Source organism: Vombatus ursinus, unplaced genomic scaffold (assembly GCF_900497805.2).
Source record: "Vombatus ursinus unplaced genomic scaffold, bare-nosed wombat genome assembly UNPS02014832.1, whole genome shotgun sequence".
NCBI classification, from domain to species: domain Eukaryota; kingdom Metazoa; phylum Chordata; class Mammalia; order Diprotodontia; family Vombatidae; genus Vombatus; species Vombatus ursinus.
Genome location: NW_020954610.1, coordinates 51,534,527 through 51,554,636, shown reverse-complemented (window position 1 = coordinate 51,554,636; position 20,110 = coordinate 51,534,527). Strand labels below are relative to the sequence as shown.

The 20,110-nt window shown below is 44.0% G+C and overlaps 1 protein-coding gene across 1 annotated transcript in view; it reads right to left on the bottom strand.

Annotated features, from left to right (window-relative positions):
• The window catches only part of EMP2 (epithelial membrane protein 2), a 63,159-nt gene extending 44,145 nt beyond the window's left edge, over window positions 1–19,014 (bottom strand). The window contains exon 1 of the mRNA XM_027839301.1: window positions 18,892–19,014. The gene's annotated coding sequence lies outside the window, so the exon portion shown is untranslated. The remainder of the gene's footprint in view (window positions 1–18,891) is intronic.
• Window positions 19,015–20,110: the final 1,096 nt, after the last annotated feature.

Genomic DNA, 20,110 nt, shown 5'->3' with positions numbered 1-20,110 from the left:
GCTTCTACATTAAGGGACTGGAGGGCATGGAATATGATATTCTGGAGGGCAAAGAAGATAGGGTTACAACCAAGAATCACCTACCCAGAAAAACTGAATATAATCCTTCAGGGTAAAAAATGGTCATTCAATGAAATAGGGGACTTTCAAGCATTCCTGAGAAAAAGACCAGAGCTGAAGATAAAATTTGACTTTCAAATACAAGACTCAAGTGAAACATGGAAGAGGTAAACAGGAAAGAGAAATCATAAGAGACTTATTAAGGTTGAACTGTTTACATTCCTGCATGGAAAGACGATATTTGTAACTCATGAGTCCTTTGTCAGCATTGGGGTAGTGGGAGGGAAAAAATTATATGTTATGTATAGATGGATAGATAGAGGGCACAGGATGAGTTGAAGATGAAGGGGTGATAACTGGAAAATAAAATTAAGGGGTGAGAGAGGATTATACTGGGAGAAGGAGAAAGGGAGAAGTAGAATGGGGTAAATTATCTCACATGAAACAGACAAGAAAAGGCTTTTACAGTGGAGGGGAAATGGGGGGAAGGTAGAGGGAATGAGTGAATCTTATTCTCATAGGATTTGCCTTAAGGAGGGAATAACATACAGAATGGGGTATGGAAATCTATCTTACCCTACAGGAAAATAAGGGGGGAAAGGGGGCAAAAGAGAGCAGGGGGTTGATAGAGGGGAGGGCAGATTGGGGGAGGGGATAATCAGAAGCAAACACTTCTGAGGAGGGATAGAGTCAAAAAAGAGAATAGAATAAATGGGGGGTAGGATAGGATGAAGGGAAATATACTTAGTTTTTCACAACAGGACTACTATGGAAGTGTTTTGCATGACTACACATCTATAACCTGTATCGAGATGCTTGCTTTTTCAATGAGAGTGAATGAGGAGGGAGGGAGAAAATTCATAACACAAAGTTTTAAAAATGCATGTTAAAAATTTAAAAAAAAGTTTAAAAAAAAAAGTATTACTCTCAAGAGTCCAAAGGCTTTGCCAGACTGCTAAGAGTCCATGAAACAAAACAGGTTAAGAATTCCTGAGCTGATCTGACTCACTGATTTACAGATGAGAGAACAGAGGCCCAAAGAGGTTATGTGATTTATCCAAAGTTAAAAATATACTAAATGGCAGAGCCCTGAACCCAGGTCCTCTCCCTCCACCATGCGCAACACCATTCCAACTCAGAAAATCCATCAATGCCTCTCTGCTTCCCTAATTGTTGAATCAATGACTGAAATTTAGATTTGGAGCCAGATGTGGTAGCCTGTAGCCCCTTCTTCCGGGGAGGCTAAAGCTGGTAGATTGCTTGAGTTTGGGAGTTCTTAGCTACAGTTGTAGCTGTTTTTGTTGTTGTTGTTTGTCCTTTGTTTTTGAAGAGGACCAATAATTTTAAGGGTTATGTCTTGACTCCTGGGTGAATTGGATTTAAGTGAGGCAGAGTTGCACAAAGTTCAAAGTACAGTGGCAAAACAAATGTAAAGATGACTGGCAACGGCCTTGATGTCTTCAATGTTTGACCAAGCTCTAAGCACTCCACAGCACCTGCTTCCTCTACCTCTGTAGCCATTGAAACAAATTGTTCTCATGTGCCCATTCCACTGAGGCAAGTCTTCATATACTTGGGGTAGACACTCCCCTGACTCACCGAGGCCTGTCTGTCACCCTCAATCTGATTTAGCCTGTCTGCAAAGACAGTTTAGCTGCAGTAGGGCTAAAGCTGACTGACTATCTGTATTAAGTCCAGGACCAATATGGTGAGTGTTCAGGAGTGGAGAACCATTAGGCAGCCTAAGAAGGAATAAGCCAACCCAGGGAAGAAAAATTGGGCAGGTTAAAGTTTCCATGCTGATCGGTATTGGGATTGGTCTATGAGTGGTTACTGCACTTTCATTGTGGGTGAGAAGAGCAGGCAGCAAAAAACAAAAAAACAAACAAAAAGAAATGCAAGAAGAAATTCAGCCCTTGGGAGAACCATAGGGACAGGGACATTGCAGGTCATACAATTCAATCTTACTATTTTGCAAATGAGGAAATTGTCCAACATCGCATAGCTAGTGAATGATAGAGTAGGACTAAAACCCAGGTCCCTTGACTCCCAGTCTGTCATTTTCTAATCCAAGAGTGAAATCAGTGCTAGTAAATTCAGGTCATGGCAGGCCAGCATGGAGAATGTTTTTGGAGAAGGGTTGCTTTCCAGTAGCTGTCAAATCATACAATGTTAGTAATGTGAAATTGGCTCCTGATCGACTTCTACCAGGCTGCTTGGAATAGAACCACATTCTTCCCTCTTGCTGAGTTTAAAGGAAAGTTAAGGAAGGGAAGGTATTATACCCCTGCCTTACCTAGTGTCCAAAGTGACAATGTGATAGTGCCACTGACAACAAGAAACTTAAAGCTGAGGACAAGTACAAATCCTGGTGTACACCACATTCCTCCTCCTTGTTCCAGAAGAAAATTTTCCTGGCCCTCAGGGAATGAGGCCCCAGGCAAAACTGACACTGCCCATTCTTCTTGAGTTCTGACTTCTCTTTGGGACTGATCCAGCTGTTTGAGGGATGGGTGGCAGCTGCTCCAGCACAAGACTCTCTCTGATCTCTTCGAGTTCAATCCCCACCCTTCTCTCCACTGCCTCTGGCCCTCTCTCCTTTATACACACTGATTCTACTGACTTGCAAATGTTCTCCAGGGACTCCACTGAAAAGAGCAGAGCCTTAGCCACTGGAAAGCTACTATATACCAATCTCCGGCTCTCATTCGTTCATTTAATAAGCATTTATTAGGCACCAGCTTTGTGCTAGGAGCTGGAAATACAAATAAAAAATGGTTCTTACCCTTGAGGAACTTGAGTCAACGGTAAGGGAGGGAGGGAGGGAGAGGAATAAAAGGTAGCCAGAGGAATCAATACAAAATACAGAAGAATTTGGGGAGGGAGGGCAGGAGTAACTCGGGCATCTGGAAAGGCCTCACTGAGGAGGTGGAACGTGAGCTATCCCTCACTGGAAGCGAGGTGTTCCAGTAGACCAATGTGAGGAGGGACCAGATTTCAGCCGAGGGGTTCAGGCTGTACAAAGACAGAGACAAAAGGAAGAGGGTCCGGTACTGAATGTGGCCGCTTTGGTCAGAATTCAGAGAAAAGAAAAAGTAATTAATACAGAATCGGTCTGGGCAGGTGGACTGGAACCAGAAAATGAATCACTTTATTTTTTTTCAAGGATCGAAGGTAATTTTTAATCCCTTCACCATTTTACTTGTTTCATTTCTAATGGCGTTGCCTTAACAAGTAAAGAGCATTTTAGTAGAAGCAGACAGCTCAAATTCATCTAAGATCATATAGACATAACCATGTGCTTCAGTTGATAAACTAAACAACCAAATTCTTCATACTCAAATTTCTTTTTGGGGGGGGATTTTTTTTATTCAAAAATAAATTTAGGGGGCAGCTAGGTGGCGCAGTGAATAGAGCACTGGCCCTGTATTCAGGAGGACCTGAGTTCAAATCCGACCTCAGACACATAACACTTACTAGCTGTGTGACCCTGGGCAAATTACTTAACCCCCATTGCCCAACCAAAAAAAAAAAAAAAAAACAAACCAAAAATAAATTTATTTATTTTGTATCATTTAGATTTCCAATTATATGTCTCCTCTAACCCTTCCAGAAATCCAGCTCCCCCCCTACTCTCAATAGATATTTTATATATATTATTGTTGTTTGTACTTCATTCTTTTTTTAAAACTGAGTATATTTCCCTTCATCTTATCCCACCTCCCATTTATTCTATTCTCTCTTTTGATCCTGTGCCTCCTCAGAAGTGTTTGCTTCTGATTACCCCTTCCCCCAATCAGCCTTCCCCTCTATCATCCCCCTGCTCTCTTGTCCCCTTCATCCCCCCCCCGCCATTTTCCTGTAGGATAAGATAGATTTCTATACCCAACTGAGTGTGTATGTTATTCCCTCCTTAAGCCAAATCTGATGAGAATAAGTAATGAATCACTTTAAATGCCAAAGAGAAGAATTTGTATTTTATTTTAGAGGTTGTAGGAAGTCAATGAAGTTTCTTGTTAATACAAAATGTGCTGCTATAAGTATTTTAGTATGTGTGAGGATTTTCTATCTTCGATGGCTAGGGGATAGATGTCTAGCAGTGGAATCTCTGGGTCAAAGGGCATGGACTTTTCTGTCACTCTCTTAGCATAATTCCAAATTGCTTTCCAGATTGGCTGGACCAATTCACAGCTCCACCAGCAGTATAGTAGTGTGTGCCCATCTTTCCATAAACCCCCTCCAACAAGGATTGTTTCCTTTTTTTTTTGGTCATCTTTGCCAATGAACTGGTTGTCAGGTGAAACCATTTTGATTTATCCAGTCACATACCAAGGGCAGGGCAGTGGGAGCAGTCCACAACTGCACAGGCAATAAGGGGTTACATTGGAGAGGGCAGCCCTCAAGGAAAGTCAAGAGTCCAGACAAGGAACCACCTTGCAGCAGGTCTCTGGTGTAAACAGCAAGAATGAATTACCAAGCCTGGGGCAGGTGTGGCAGAAAAAATGTACCCTTCCTACAGCTGGGTGCTAGCATCCGGGGGAAGTCAGAGACTCTCCCCAAAACTGGGAGGAGAGAGAGGGCAGAAGCTCCCTAGGTGGAGTCCCTACTTCTAAGACCCAGTTGCAAGAATTTCTGAGACCTCTTAATGGGTACCTCCCTGTATCTTAAGGAGCTTCTTTGGGGTAGGGGGTAGGGATGGGGGGAGGGAGAGAAGGGAACCACCCAGAGGCATTATATTACTGTAATTTGAAAGTATTATTCCATTACTTTTTTCCTTTTGTTGTTTTTTGCTGTCATGATTATATATGCAAAATTCAACAGAAAGAAAAGTTCCACTGCTTGCATGTCTTTTCTGATCATTATTATTATTTGTTTCATTTCATAATTATTACTGAAAATAATTTTGTAATATAGAAGAGAGGGATGTTAAAAATTATCCATTCTGGGTGTCAAGTAGGTTAGGTTTCCCACTGCTCTTATTCATGATTCAGAACATACTTTCGTATAATTGTTTTCAATTTCAAAACAGTTTTCAATTCCTCATTTGAGAACTTTTTGCTCCTGTTCTCTGACTCAAATCCTTCTAGCCCAGTATTCAAGAACTATGGTGAAGAAAGACACCAGGGCCAGTAGAGGACATCTAGGCAGCAAACCAAGACAGGAGAATCTCACCCCTAAACTGGGTGTCAATTTCCCTACCACCCTCAGCTCCTAGTGGATAGACTTGGAGTCAAGACCTGAATTCAAATCCTGCCTCCTGTACTTACTAGCTGCATGACCCTAGACAATTCACCTAACCTCTCTTCTGTCTCAGTTTCCTCATTTGTAAACTGAGGATACCTCACAGGGTTGTTGTAAAGGTTAACTGAAATCACTTATGTAAAGTGCTTTGCAAACCTTAAAACCAAATATAAATTATATTATTATATATTATATATGTTATAATTATCACTATATATTATTATACATTATATCTTTTATATACACTATATATCAATATATTATTATAATTATCATCACTATTGTTATTAATCACCATCATTCTACAGTGCTTAGAAGTTGCCTAAAATGCCCAGCATATGTCTGTGATATATCCACTGTCTGCTTAGTTCCAGACCATTTGGAAATGATGAAAGAAGGAACCAAGGATAGAGATTGGGCCAGACTTCAAGGTCTGGGTTCTTAGTCTTCAAACTTACCCAGAATCTTGGCCATTAATCCAAAGGGTCACAGATGGTGTCAAGAGCCACCCTCCCTTCTCCCTGCTATTTGGCACCTTGGCACAAGAGGTTTTACAGAAGCAGTGCCACTCCAGATCAGAGATGAAGCCGCACAGGACAACTGCATGTTCTCTGACACTGAGCAATCAGGAGTTGAGGATGGGGAAAGTTCAAGGGCTCACTAAGCATCATCCCCCTGGTTGGCAGTATTCTCACTGCACTCCATGCTTTAATGCACTTTATATTTTAATTCACATTGTATTTATCTTTATGCATATATGTTCTATCCCAAGTAACTCCTTGACAAACAAAGCCTCCTGGAAAGATAAATGAATTTTGCATCAGAGGCCTTGAGTTCAAAGCCCAGCTGTGTGACTTTGCAGCTGCCTAAACCTCTTCTGTTTCAGTTTCTTCATTTGTAAAAGTGAGGGGGTTGGACCCAATGTTTTCTAAGGTCTCTCTGAGTTCTAGATCTTTCCTACATCTTATTCAGCTTTAGAACTCTCTCAGCATTCACAACCATATAATATCTAGGATATCAAGTGTTATAATATAAAGTATCCTAGAAATGGAGTCAGAAGGAAGGAAACAAACATTTATTAAGCGCCTACTATGTGCCAGGTACTGTACTAAGTGTTTTACGAATAGCTCAGATCTTCATAACAATACTATAAGGTAGGTGCTATTATTATCCCCATCACACAGTTGAGGAAACGGAGGCAGGCAGAGATTAAGTTACTTGCACAGAGTCATACAGCTAGTAAGTGTTTGAGGCCAAATTTGAACTCAGGTCTTTCTGACTCCTGGTCCAGTGTTCTATTCAGTATGCCACCTGGCTGCCCAGAAGACCCAGGTTCCAGTCTTAGCTTCACTACTAATCGAGTATGTGGCTATGAGCAAGCCATTTAACGTCCCTGAGACTCCTTTCCCTCCTTGGTAAAATGATGATGACAATACCCCCACTATTTTACTTATAGGATTGTTTTTAGGAAAGCACTTTGTAAACCACCAAGTAATGTATCAGAGGGAAGCAGTATGGGGTAGTGGCAACTCATTGAATTAGGAATGAGAGAAGGCCTGGGTTCAAATCTCATCTCTGCTATTTGTCAACTTCCTGACCTTGGACAAGTTACCTGATTTGTTTCCACATCTCTAAAATGAGGGAGTTGAACTAAAGGGCCTTTAATGTTTGCAAAGTGCTTCATGTAGGTTATCTCATTTGAGCTTTACAATTGTCCTTTGAGATAATAATGTTATTATTTTGAGATAATAAATGTTATTATTACCCCATTTTACAGATGAGGAAACTGAGGCTGAAAGTGCTTAAGTGACTTTCCCAGGGTCACAGAGCAAAGTAAGTGTCTGAGGAAAGATTTGAACTCAGTTCTTCCTGACTTCAAATCCAGCATTTTCCCTACTGTACCATGTCCTTGCCTTAAAGTCTATGATCCTCTGATCATAATAAGTAATTGATAGTCATAGTAGAAGAAAGAGTACTGGATTTGGAGTAAGAAGATCTGAGTTCAAATCCTGAATCTGATACTTATTACATGACCTTGGGAAATTCATTAAACCTCAGTTTCCTCAACTTTAAAATGGGAATAATAGTATTTGCTATGCCTACCCCATAGGATGTGGTAAGGAAAATACTTCGTAAATATTAAAGCTTTATAGAAATATGAGCTACAAGGGGCAGCTAGGTGTCGCAGCGTATAGAGCACTGGCCCTAAAGTCAGGAGGACCTGAGTTCAAATCCAGCCTCAGACCAAATACTTGACCCTTACTAGCTGTGTGACCCTGGGCAAGTCACTTAATCCCAATTGCCTTAACAAAGAAAAAAAAAAGAAATATGAGCTACTATTATTCTTATTTCTTGAATGAATGGATGCTTACACAAGAAGCACAACAATCCACATGAAGAACATCTAGACACATATACGTACATACAGCATGAAAGAGCTAGGGCTCATTCTTTAGTTAGGAGAAGTGATTTCAGGTATAATTTACCAATATTTAAAGAGCTTGTATGTGTAAGAATGGCTCTGCCTTTTAACTATATTTATAAACTTGGGCAAATCACTTAGATTCTCCATGCCTCCATTTTCTCATCTGTAAAGTGAGGGCATTGGATTAAATGACCTCTTAGGTCCTTTTCAGCTGCAAATCTATGATCTATGATTCTATGGTTAGACTTTTGAGTGGTTCCAAAAAGCAGAACTGAATCCCATACGTAGAATTTACAGGAAGGCAGTTTTTAGTTCAATATAAGAGAAGACTTCATACGCATAATAATAATACTGAACTCTTATATACCACTTACTATGTGCCAGACACTGTGTTAAGCACTTAACAATTATCTCATTTGAAGCTCACAAAATTCCTGGGAAGTAAGTGTTATTATTATTGCTGTTTTGTTGTTTGGTTGTCTTTCAGTCATGTCCAACTCTTCATGACCCCATTTGGGGTTTTCTTGGCAAAGACACTGGAGTGCTTTGCCATTTCCTTCTCCAGTTTATTCTACAGAGGAGGAAACTGAGGCAAACATAAGTTAATTGACTTTCCCAGGGTCACACAGCTAGTTAGAGTCTGAGACCAGATTTGAAGTCTTCCTGGCTCTGGGCCTGGCACTTCATCCCCTGCACCACCTAGATGCCCCTATCCATGAATAGCACAACATAAACGGAAAGAACCACCACTATGACAAAAATCAAAACCGAACTCTAAAGAATTAAAATAGCCATGCTTAGTCCTGAAGAAGAAATATGAGGATGCATCTCTCTTCCTTCTTTGAAGACGGGAGAGACTATGGAGATGTAACAGCAGATGCTATCAGACTTGATTAATAGGTTGATTGATTTTGCTACACTGCTTTTTCTCCCCTTTTTCTCTGGCTGGGGAAGTAGGGCTATACTGGTAAAAGAAGGTGATAGAATGAAAGATATCTTATTTTAATTATATTTTATATTATATGACATAACACATTAAACACGTAATAAAAACTTTTAAGAGTTCCCAATCACTGTCAATCAGAAAATGGATGAATAGGTTAAGTGACTTGCCCCAAGTCACACAGCTAGTGAGTGTCAAGTGTCTGAGGCCGCATTCGAACTCAGGTCCTCCTAACTCCAAGGCCAGAGCTCTATCCACTGTGCCACCTAGCTGCCCCAATTGCTGGGAATTTTTAAATAATGCTTGTTGGATTGGATCGAAATGGGACACTGTCAAAGGTATTCATGGAATCCTTGGGAAGTTGGATTAAATGTCTTCTAAGGTCTCTGAATTCTAAGATTCCATGGTTCCAGATACAAACACAAGAACACACCCTATGTTGAGCTGATTCGTATACTTTTTTCATAACCTTGTCATTGGATCACAGATTAAGAACTGGAAGGCACCTTAGAGATCATCTCATCCATTTCACAGATGAGAAAACTGAAACCAGTAAGGGTTAAATGTTTTTCTCAAAGTTAAAGTAATGGTAAATAACAGAATTGAGAGTCTAACCTAGGTTTGCCAACTACAGACCCAATGCTCTACCCCACAATATTTCCTAACCCTATTTCCCACCCAGACCATCCAAGCTGCCCAGTTCTTCCAGGTAGTTCTTCCAGTGCTCCTCAGTGGCCCCAAAGCCTTTGAGGATGAAAGGAATCTAACTGTTCTACATTACTTTCCTGGCCCCATAAGGTCAAGGTGCCCGAAACTTGCAATGAGACAAGGGTTTTTAACCCTTTTTTTATGTAATGAAAGCCATTGGGTAGTCTGGTAAAACAGACGGATGCCTTCTCAGTATATTTTTTAAATGCCCAGGAATACAATGGACACTACTTAGATTGAAATACAGTTATCCCTTCCACATCATCAGGGTTGGGGTCAGACTGTATAAAATTTTTTGGCCCTCTCTTCATACCAGAGAAAAAGTCTGAATTTTTCTTTTTCTTTTATGAGGTGTTTACAGTACCTTACTATAAAATTGTGGTTAATATTATATAATACTATACATATATTTTATGCATTTCTGAGTTTCTAAACTTTTTCAGCATCATCTGCTGGCCTTTGCATGTCATCTGTGGCTTCCACAAAACTCCCCCCAAAATTCACATTTAATTTCTTATGCCGACCCACCATCTATTGAAACTGCGATGGGGAAAATTGTGATGGGGAAGGGATAACTGCATTCACCAAACTGTATGAAATACAAAGTCACGGACTCCAGGTTGAGAACACCAGCATTAAGTGAATTCTTGGCCTGGGACCTTCTTCTCCTCCCTGCCACAGGGCCATATGCAGACTGGGAGAAGGCAGCGGGTACAGTGGCAAAGAGTGTCTGTCCAAGAGGCTCCTTGAGCAATAGTTAGATCCTGCTAATCAAACAAAGTCCAGGCTTTATTGGCACAATGGGGGCAGTCCCACTGCCCGGGAAAATCCCTTACTTTGTCCCTAGTTTCAGTCACAGAAAAGCCACTTCCTCCAAACCTCAGTCATTGGAAGTGAATGCTCCCGAGGGTAATGAGAATGACGATTTAGTTTCCTCAAGTCCTACCATTCTGGGAGTGGGGGAGAGGGGGGCATGCTTTTAAGAAGTCATCCCCTACATGTTGTTAAGTCATTTTTCAGTTGCGTCTAAGTCTTCATGCCCCATTTGGGGTTTTCTTGGGAGAAATGCTGGAGCAGTTTGCCATTTCCTTCTCCAGCTCATCTGACAGATGAGGAAACAGAGGCAAACAGGGTGAAGTGACTTGCCCGGGGTCACACAGCTAATAAGTGTCTGAGGCCAAATTTGAACTCAGGAAGATGAGTCTTCCTGACTCCAGGCCCGCTGTGCTGCCCCCATCTCCTACATCCCTTTGTCTTAATGCCATTCGAGCAACAAAATCACTTACTTACTTGCCCAAATCTCTCTTTCATGTTTCTAAGTCCCATAGCATCCCATAGCTTACTTTAGCTATCTTCTTAGTGCTAACAACTGTCCCTACCAAGAAGTTCTTCTTTGGGTCTAACATAAGTCCCTGAAGTCACAGCTTCAGGGCATCTTTTCTTGTCTAATTCATTTCTTTCCAAGTAGAGAAGCTAATTCATGGACAAAATTCACTTTCAACCAGATCAAAAGCTATTCCCAACCCTTCAACTAGCATTTATTTCCAAGGCTTCAGACCTCATATCAGAATCTTCAAGAGCAACCTTACCATATCAGGCTCTCCCCACTGTGGTTTGTGCTCAAACAGGGACCACTGGCCCATTTTCACTTTCAGGGGTCTGCTTATGTATCTGCCCTTCCATATACCACTCAGCTTTATTTGCAAGACTCAGCTAAGATTACCTGTCCCCCAACTGTTGTGGCTTTAACCATGTACAGGGCTCAAAACAAACATTTATGAATCAGACCCCTTTTAGGTGCTCTATATCCCCAACCCTCTACTGAGCAGATAGGTGGTACAGTGGCCAGGCCTGGAGTCAGAAAGACCTGAGTATAAATCCAGCCTCAAACACTTACTGGCTATATGACCTTGGGCAAGTCACCTAACCCTGTTTGCCTCAGTTCCCTCATCTGTAAATTGAGCTGGAGAAGGAAATGGTGAACCTCTCCAGTATCTTTGCCAAGAAAACCACAAATGGGGTCATGAAGAGTTGAACACAACTGAAATGACTGAACAATAACAACAACGTTGACCCCTCTCACCTCATATTAGGAACACAGAAAACTGTTGCTCTTTACAAACGTTTTCAAAAAAAAAATACAAGAAATTTGGCTCACAAATACATTAACACACACACACATATTCAAGGCAATGAAATATGTCTCCACCAGCACTCACCACAGTAAGATTTTGGTGTTATATTTGTTACAAGTGTTCTACCTTCAGCCTTTTTTCTAAAAATATTGTTCACCAAGTAGTTTGTGATCACTGGATTAATATGGATCTTAAAAGTTTCTTTCTTAGAAAAATCTACTCCAACTTAGATTGCAAACTCCTTGAGGACAGGACTTCTGTCCCTCACAGCATCTAGCATAATGTTTAGGCTCGTGGTCAGTGTTTGTTGAATGAATGGATATTAATGTCAAATGGACAGTCACACAAGATTTGATCATTCCGCTTTATCAATTGTTATCAAAGCTTGACAGATATCGAATTTGCATTTTTTTTAAAGAAATGTGGTTAAAGGCCTTGTCATATGGACATCTGCCCTTTTGCCCACAGAACAAAGCAGATTTGCCTTCTCTTAATGCTCACCTCCACAGTGACAGGTCAGATGATTAGAGTATCATAGATGTAGGGTTGGAAGGTACCTTAGAGATCACCTCATCCACTCCCCTCAATTCACAGATGAGGAAACAGAGTCGGTGAGTTATCTCAAGACGACTTGCCCAAGGTCACACAGGTAAATGTCAGAGTCAGGATTCAAACCCAGGGTCTCTGAATTGTCGTCTAGGACTTTTTTCCACAACACCATCTCAAAAAATCAAAACTCCCATGCTTTGGTGACTGAGTTTGATACCTAGGACCATTCCGTGTCTCTAGAAGATAAGGAAGACAAAGGCCCTTCCTCATGCTTCCGGTCTTTCCAACTTGGAGCCATCCAGGTTTCTAAAGAGTTGACATCATCTCAACTTTTCTGCCATTAGCTGCCTCCTCCAAATTTCCCTGAAAGACCAACCAACTAGGGTTTCCTCAGATAGCTGCAGGAACCCTGGCCATGGAAGACTTGGCATGGGAAAGAGGCAAAGGATGTCCCAGTCAAGACTGCCTCCTCTTGACAGTTAAGGAAAAAGGAAGGCAGGGTGGTACAGTAGAAAGAACACAGGCTCTTTCAGGGGACCTGGGTTCAACTCCAGCCTCTGATACTGCCAGTATGACCTTAAGCAAGTCATTCAACTGCCTTTGGACCTCAGTTTTCTCATCTGTAAAATGGAGATTATAATACTTCTACTGGCAACCTCCATGGAGTTGCTGTGGGGCAAAAGTTTTAAAGATCGTAAGAGTGCTATAGAAATATGAATTATTTATGATCCCCACCCAGAAGTTGGCCAGGCCCAGAGTATACAAGGCCTAAGTGTGCTGCTGCTCTTGCACTGTCCCGCCCCCCCCCCCACCAAAGAGAACAAACAAGGGCAACATTCCATTCCTCCCAGGTTACCTCTGGCACATGTCCCCATTGCCTAATTGGGGAGTTCCCTCTCCCCCGACCTGCTGCCCCTAAAACTCTGACTTGCCCAGCCTTGAACTGCTGCAGGGTTATGAGGATAGCCGCTATCTGACACTACCTGGGATCCCATCCTCTTTCCCTTCCCCCAGTTTCTTCAGACTTGAGTGGGAAAGGGAGAGGGGAAAGGGAGAGTGAACCCCCAAAACATGAGACAGCAAGTGCTCCCCAAACAATCAATCAAATGACCATTTACTTAGCATCTAAGATGTTTTAAGCTTCATGTAAGGTAATGGGAATGCAAGGACAAAGTTGAAACAGTTCCTGCTCTCAAGAGGCTTACACTTAATAGGAGAAATACAATCTGTACACATGTAGGTATAAACAAAATATACCAAAAATTTGATCTGAGATTTAGAGGTGGAAGCAAATTCAGATGCCATTCAATCCAACCCCCTCGTTCTACAGATGAGAAAACTGAGGCTCAAACGCCTGAAGTGATTTGTCAGATAACACAACCAGTGTCAAAAACAAGATTTGTATACATGTTTTCCTGTTCCCAAGTCCAGAACGCTGCTACACCAGGAGTTCTTAACCTCGTTTGTGTCTGTCAAAACCTTCAGACTCAGGATTATTGTTATTTGTTGGTGTTCAGTTGTTTTGGTCATGTCCAACTCTTCGTGACCATGGTAGGGGAGGGGGGGTAGTTCTTGGCAGAGATACTGGAGTGGTTTGCCATTTCCTTCTCCAGCTCATTTTACAGATGAGGGAACTGAGGCAAACATAGGTTGAGTGACTTGCCCAGGGTCATATAGCTAATGAGTGTCTGAGGCCAGATTTGAATTCAGGAAGATGAATCTTCCTGACTCTAGGCCGGGTACTCTTTCCACTGTGCCACCTAGCACATAAAATAAAATATGAAGGATATAAAGAAAATCAATTATATTGAAATATAATTTCATATATATATGCAAAGTACACAGATCCCAGGTTAAGAGCCCTTGCTGACTATACCTAAATGGGGGTGGGGGTGGAGGAAGGATTAGGGCAATCAGGAAAAGCTTCAGAAAGAAGGTGGAACTGGACCTGAATCTTGAAAGAAACGAGGGGTTCTAAGAACCCATTGAAGACCCACTTCCCAATTACTTTGTTCCCTAATGTTGAAGGTAGAGTTGGAGGTCTAGGAGAAAGATCAGAAGTGGTTGCCCCAAAGGCAAAGATATTCTCTCTACTCTCCTTGGAGCAGCAGAGAAAAGGAGAAAGGCAGCCAGCTGCAGGAGGAATCAGGAACGCCCCCAAAATGGAACAACAACAATGCCTTGGTTACCCACACTCATGCCCTCCACCCCACAGGTATCAGATTACCAACCATAATACTCCCTGGGTGGTAGCTCAGCCTGGCGTATTTTTAGTCTCCCTCCCCCCTCACCTCCCCACTTCACTTGCTCCTAACGAGAGCCAGATGCCTCCTCCTCCTCTCACTGCATTTAACATTTTCCCTCCACAGTCCAGCCTAATTGCACAGCCCCGGCTCCAGAGTGGTGTTTAGATAAATCTTGAGGGGAGCCAGCTGCCCCCCACACACCCGGCCCCCCTGCCCCAGGGCTCCCCTCCCCTATTCCCCTCTTGCTTTGCAGGAGCTGGAACCACATCCTTAAATGGGCCTCCAGCTCCATCAATGCTGCCAGATGCATGTTGCTCCATTCCTGGGGCTATTGCCAATGCCTATGTCTCCGGCTATCCTTTAAACCAAAGGTGTTCTTAACTGGGGTGTAGGGAGGTGGGGAGTGGGATGGATCCCCAAATATTCTGTGGTTAGATTTCAGGAATCCATGAACATGGGTGGGGGAAAAATTACACTTTTATTTCAACATAATTGGTTTCCTTTGTAACTGCATTTAACAAATTAAATTATGCATTAACTAATATTTCTAAGAAGGGGTCCATAGATTTCATCAGACTGCCAAAGGGGTCCGTGACACAAAAAAGTCTTACCCCACCTGTACACCCTGAATCCCCCCACAACAGACACGCCCTCAACCCCAGTTCCACCCCCTCAGATTCCTGTGATCTGACTCCCAGATCCCTAACTCCCCATCACTAGGTGGGTATTTCTAGGTTGATGCTGCTCCCTGTCATTCTCTATGGCCAATAATGTGTCAGTCTGAAATCCTACCCCCAAATCAAACCTAAAACTATTGCTAGACTCTTTATAGCCTGTTGGAGGGGGGGGAGCACTGGGCACACTCACAAGTTGTATGCTGGCAAACAGAGAAATAGACCATACATATATACAACTGATTATCTGGGTGCCAAAATTGGGAGAGATGATGTAAAAAACTGCCCCACTGACTCTCAAAACAAAATTCCCAATGGACCCAGAAATCCAAGTCATTTCTAGCTGGCTTTAATGCAGTTTGTCCTGGCCAGCTTACCCTTTAGTCACGTCTAGCTTGACTTAATGTGAAAATGAGAAGTCTTGTCTATGCTTCCACCAACAGGGTGTATGGAGGTGAAGCAATTGGGATGGCTCTGAGGATGTGGGGGGGAGCCTGGCTAGGATGAAAAACTTGCCCCGAGAGATCATCAAATTAGAAAATCCAATAGGAGATGATTGAGAATTCATACACAGAGGCATATACATCTATATGTATATATGGATCTAAGTGTATATACGTGGGATTTGTTGGTTTGCTTTTGTCTGGACCTGTGATTTTGTTGGTCTCGGCAAGAAGTTTTCAGACTTTTTGGTCTCAGAACCTCTTGACATTCTTAAGTTTTATTGAGGCTATCCCAAAGATCTTTACTCACATGAGTTACATCTGTAGATATTTACCATATTTGAAATTAAAGTGCCTTAATATTATTATGAAAATATGTTTAACCTTGTAGGGCCCAGAAAGGGTCTTGGGGACTCCCAGGGATCCCTGAACCACACTTGGAGAATTCCTAGCATGACAAACTCTCTATAAGACAACTCCCTCTATCAGTGCAGGTCAACAACTGGCCTGCCAATTACAGTCTTAGAGAATTGCCTAGACCAGTGAAAGGTTAGATAACTTGCCCACGGTCACACAGAAAGTACTCATCAGACCTTGAACCTAGGTCTTTCTGACTAAACTACACTTCCTATATATCTCTTATGTACATCTGTATCATCTATATGCATATGTATATATGTGTGCATATATTATATATACTATAGCTCTTACCTATCTCTTATGTACATCTATATCATTTATATATGTATACATGCACACATGCATATATGTATACATGTTTGTATATGTGTGCATATATGTGTGTATACACACACACACACACACACACACACACAAGTGTACTGAAGCCAGCCCAAACTTACTTGGGATAGCCAATTGTTAAGATTTCAGTGTGAGCATTTATACTTCAGAATTCCACAGAGGCTACAAATTATAGTTTAAGTTATTATTTTGTTGAGTGTCTAGGCTTAAGAAAGTGATAGAAAAATTGTTACTAATGCAATGTTTAAAAGTATAATATGCACACTTTTTACCCCATAGACCCAACTGTTAAACATTTACCAGTCTACTCCTATTTCTCCTCCCTGTGGTACACGAGGGAGAAATAAGAAACATTTCCTTCTAATATAAATATTAGTTGGTATTTACTGTTATTAGTACATATTAGAGGAAGGCAACCTGAATTTGTACAGTGTGCTGCAGAAGCTTTCTGCAGCCAGCAATTATCCACTATGTTGATGTGGAACAGCCCTCCAGGAAAGGATCAACTTGGGAAGGTTTAAGAAATAGAGCAAATTACCTGAAGGAGATGGGCAGGTTAAGGGCCCCTTCCTCCCTGGGCTGGACCCAAATTTGCCCGAAGCCTTGACCTCTTCACATTTCTACTTCCATTTCTTAGCCTTGCCCTTTTCCTCTAGCTTCTCCCTTACTCCACCCAAGAAAATGTCTCTAGTGACTACAATGCAAAAACCATTACCAGTGTTTTTAAATAAACCCCAGGCTTCTATCCTTCTGTGACCTGAAGTATCTTCTTGACCGGGACAGGTCTGCTTCTACTCTCCTCCTTCGCTGTGGGGTGGGGTTGTCAGGAGGCAGAGAAACAATAGGCTGAACTACGTGTCTTCCTACTCACTGGCCTTCCTTATGCCAGCCACAGCTCCATCAAAAAGGTGCCTGGCCCCACAGTCCCCTGGGAGTACCCAATACTGTTCCACATCTCTCAGAAGATGCTGCCAGCCCCCAATCTTGTCCTGACTCTTGTCAATGACGTCAAGCCTCCCAAGCCCTCCAAAAAACAGGGCTCTCTCCCTTCTTAAGCTCCATGTTGGCTTCTCAGCTAGAGGCCAAATCCCCAGGAGAAAAGGACCCACCTAACCCCTCCCTTTCCCCCAAACACTCAGGATTCCATATTCTACATTCCCTCTCCTGACCTCTCAACCATGCCTGAGTTTCTAAGAGGCTCTCCAAAGCTCAATATCCAGACCAAGTTGGGTGGGAAGGCGAGAGAAGCAACTAGGATCCTTTCCTCTCTGCCAGTCCCGTTTAAATATTCTCCACCTAACAGGTCAGGGCAGCAGTAAGGTAGACTTATCCTTGCACAGCTAAAGGCCACTGCACAGAAGGTGCTTTCTGCCTCAACCCCAGCAGGGAAGGTGCTAAGGAGTCTCCCTTCCCCACAATCTTCCCATACAGCAGAGAGGAAGGGCATAGCTCGGTAGATTAGCTGTCACCTTAAGGATTCCACTGCTTTGCTCCTGGGAGAAAGGAATTGCCAATGGGCCTGTGCTCAATTCGGTTACTCTCAAAGCAGGGCCTTCTCTGAATGAGCCTCTTTACATAAAGGGTGTGCTGGGTCACAGAAGCCCAACCTCTCAACATTGGGAGCTTAGACACTTTCTTGTCTACACTCTTTTCTGCACCCACTTAAGAGCTTTATGTTCAAGCCCTCTAAATATAAATGTACTCCTGCCCTAGGATGTAAGAAACAATGGCTAGAGCCCTAGATTCTGATGTCCCTTCTCAGAAACGCATGGGTGGGAGTATCGACCCTCCCTACAGAATGAAATGTAATAAATGTCTATTGAGTAGCACCTTAGTGCAACCTACTTACAAGTAAGTGTAAGTCAGAACCTACTGAGACAGATGAAGATGTCGATTTCAGGGGGTGTCTCTTCCCCAAATCCAAACTCTAATTCATCCATTTTTACTTTATTTTCCTCCCTAGCTCCCTTCCTTCTAGGCTCCAAGCCAGGGGAGGTAAGGCTGCACCCCGCCAACACCCCCACCCAGACCCAACCGTAAGGGTTCACCCCGCTGGGGGGCGCTGCCGGACCGTGATTCTGACCGGGGTGGGCTTGGGCAGCGGTGTCAGACCTAAAGTCATCGGGGCTTCTGGCCGTCGGGGCGGCGCGGCCCACCTAGTTGCCCCCTCGCTGTGAGTGTCCATTTAAGGGGAAGGGGTATAGCAAGAGAGGCCCGATCCCCCAGCCTGCACATCCGCGAAGTGTGGGTGACCAACCGAGGAAGGGGGCTGGCAGAGCAATAGGAGTTTTCCCGGCTCTTTCCTTCCCAAACTTTTCCCGCCCGCATCCGCGCTGGAGACTAAGGCGCCCCGGGAAGGAGGGGTTAGGGGGTGGATGGAAGGTTTCAGAAAGACCTGCAAGAGGTGGCAGCTGCAGCTGGGGAAACGTGACGGGGACGGGGCGGGGGGCACTGGCTCCAAGGGAGCAGAGAGTGGAGAAGTGGATCCGCAGCAAGAGCCGAGTCCTGTCCTGCTACGCCCCTCTCCCCAAATCAATCCTGGAAACCTACCTCCCCAGGCTTAGGTGGCCCCTCTAACTGCTGGGGTGCATCCCCTCTCTCTTCCTCCACTTCTCTACCTCTGGGCTCCCGCAGCCCCCGGAACCCCCCCCCCCCAACCCCCCCCCCCCCCCCCCCCGCCACCCTTGTCCTGGGGCACTACTCACTGAGGGGCCGGCGGGGCTGGCAGCGGGATGGGCCAGGACGGGCTGGAACTGGAGGCGAGGCCGCCGGGCTGTTTTGAAGCTCTGGGGTTGGGACTCTCTCTTCTCTCCCTCCCTTCTCCTCCTCCTCCACCTCCTCCTCCTCCTCCTCGGGTGGTGAGGAACCTCCTCCCCCATCCCACCCAACCCCACCCCTCTTCTCCCCTCCCCTCTCCTCCCCTCCTGTCCCCAATCCCGCCTCCCGGGGCTGTGATGTCAAGAGCAGGGAGACTGGGCGTGGGAGAGAGAGAGCAGGGAAGAAAACACCCTAATTAGCAGATGGGGAAGGGGCCGACAGCACCCCATCCCCCCAACGACCCTCCTCTTTTCTCTTTGACCCACCTGGAGCTCCCAGAAACTCTTTTAAAGTTGGGAATTAAATCGATATTGGGAGTGGCTAGGCCCGGGGTGTTTTGAGGATGGCCAGCGAGTTTCCCTGAGCTTGTTCACAGTCCTCCCGTCGGCTCCCTAAAATGTTTTCTTACCCCGTCACCTCCCTAGCTTCTTCTCAAAACTTGGGGTCTAGCTTCGGATAATGGTGGGGCCGGGGGTAGGGAGTGGGGTGGGAGGAGGCGAGAGTCTAAGGTGGGTAGGGAAAGGAAAGGAAAACTTTGCAAAAAGGGAGAGCGTAGTTTTTAACTTCGGGTCACCCTGAGAGCAGATCCCTGGCGCTATCTACATCTCCCAAACCCCAAGCGCTATCCCCTCCCTCAGTCTTCCTCCTGGCTGTTGATAGGGGTGAGGGACTTGGATGTGATTGGGAGACAGGGAGTAATTCGCACAGCTTCCCCAGGTTCTGCCACTGACTTGCTGTGTGAGCTTTCTCACTTTATTTCTTTGGGACTCAGTTTCCTTCTTTGTAACATCAGAGGTTTGTGGGGTGGGGATCTCCCAGATTTCCCTTCCAACTTTGACGATCTTTGTTTCTACTAATCATTTTTTTTTAAGCGGGGCTAAAGGGGTAGTCTGCTAGTAGTGCCTTTGGGCACAGACTAAGCTCCGGAAACCAGGGAGGTGGGGAGTGTGGAAATATGCGAGAACGGAGAACGGGAAAGCAACCCAGCTGCAAGCGAGGGCCAGATGTGCCGCACATTAGGCGCCAGTGCAGCTGTCTGCCGTGTGCCTGCATTCACCCTCTGGTCTGTATGAAGAAGAAAGCCTGAGGGAATAGAATAACCTGCGG